This window comes from Microtus ochrogaster, chromosome 7 (assembly GCF_000317375.1).
Source record: "Microtus ochrogaster isolate Prairie Vole_2 chromosome 7, MicOch1.0, whole genome shotgun sequence".
NCBI lineage: Eukaryota > Metazoa > Chordata > Mammalia > Rodentia > Cricetidae > Microtus > Microtus ochrogaster.
Window position 1 is genome coordinate 14,130,112 of NC_022014.1, and position 1,515 is coordinate 14,131,626.

Genomic DNA, 1,515 nt, shown 5'->3' on the forward strand with positions numbered 1-1,515 from the left:
GAGCTTCAGCAGCCTGTGCTTGCAAACCGCACGAACCGCCTGTGTAAAAGAGTCAGAGTTTGCCCTGGCAGGACAGCCCAGAAAGCCGGCATTTTTAAACGGTGCAGCTTTTTTCCTGCTACTGTTGAAAACCGAAAAGCATGCATTCAGTTTTTCATCAACACTGTTTAAGTGTTTTGTGGCAGGACCTCTTAATGAGCTGCAGAGTTTTGCAGCTAAAGCTGAGTCAGGAAAGCCTCTCTTAGATGAGAGTGCTTGCTTGCCTCTAGCAAGCAGAGCAGACCCAAGAATTTGCCACAAGAAACATGCTTTACTCTATTCTTTTCCAAGCTTTCTCAGGCTTTCTGTGGACTCAGTTACCCACATGTCTGGGCTCCATTCTGTTGTGTTAGGAGCGGCGGGCTGCGTCTCAGGCACCCGGTGCGGGGCTGCGTCCCTGGCGCCCCGGCCGCCTGCTTGGCTAGCTTAATCCCTGAAATAATTACACAGAAACTGTATTTTTTTAAACATCGCTTGGCCCATTATATCTAGCCTTTTCTTGGTTAACTCTTGCACCTGGACTAGCCCATTTCTTATAATCTGTGTAGCCCACGAGCTGCCTTACCAGGAATGATCTTAACCTGTGTCTGCCTGGAGTGGGAGAATCATGGTGACTCACTGACTTAGCTTCTTTCTCCCAGCATTCTGTTCTGTTTACTCCACCCACCTAAGGGTTGGCCTATCAAGGGGCCTAGGCACTTTCTTTATTAATAAGGAATCACTCCCACATCATTTCCCCTGGCATTTTAAAACAGCCAGTTTTTTTCCTGCTGCTGAGTCAGGAAAATTTCAAAATGGAGGATGTACCATTTTGTGCTAGCTCTGGGGCCGCCAGGTAGGAGCGGCACCCAGCACTTTAATTCTGAGACTGAGCGTGCAGCACAGAAATTCTTTTCATCCAAGTTACAGCCAAATCTGACACGCAGAGCATTGCACAGTCTGAAAACATCTCTCTATATGTCGGCAGGAATCCGCCATGCTCTTCCGCCTGCCTATGCCTGATTCGGCCATCTGCCCAGGCGCGGTCTCAGAGCACTCTCCTTCCGATCCCAAGCGGGAACCAAACATCCAGTCCCATAAAAGCCATTGAAATGCTTTAAAGCCAGAGTTCACACTGGCAGCACAGCCCCAAGAAGCTGCGCTTTAAAATGACGCAGCTTTTTTTCTGCTGCTGTTGCTGAATCAGGAAAGCTCTCTACAGCACGCCACCAACAAACAGCAAAAATCTGTGTTACACTCTTTTTTTTTCTCTGATTAAAATTAAGCTCTCTCAGGTTTTACGTGGAGTTCATTAGCACATTGGGTGCTTAGGTGACTGTACAGGCAGCGAGATGTCTCTGTCATTTATTTCTTTTTTGCTTAGGTGATATTATATCCTTCTGGAGTCTTTGATGAAGTTGAAGAATGGATAGGTAGTTATAGTTTTCCATTGTTATGATAAAAGATAAAATAGATATAAATATTGTAACTGTAATT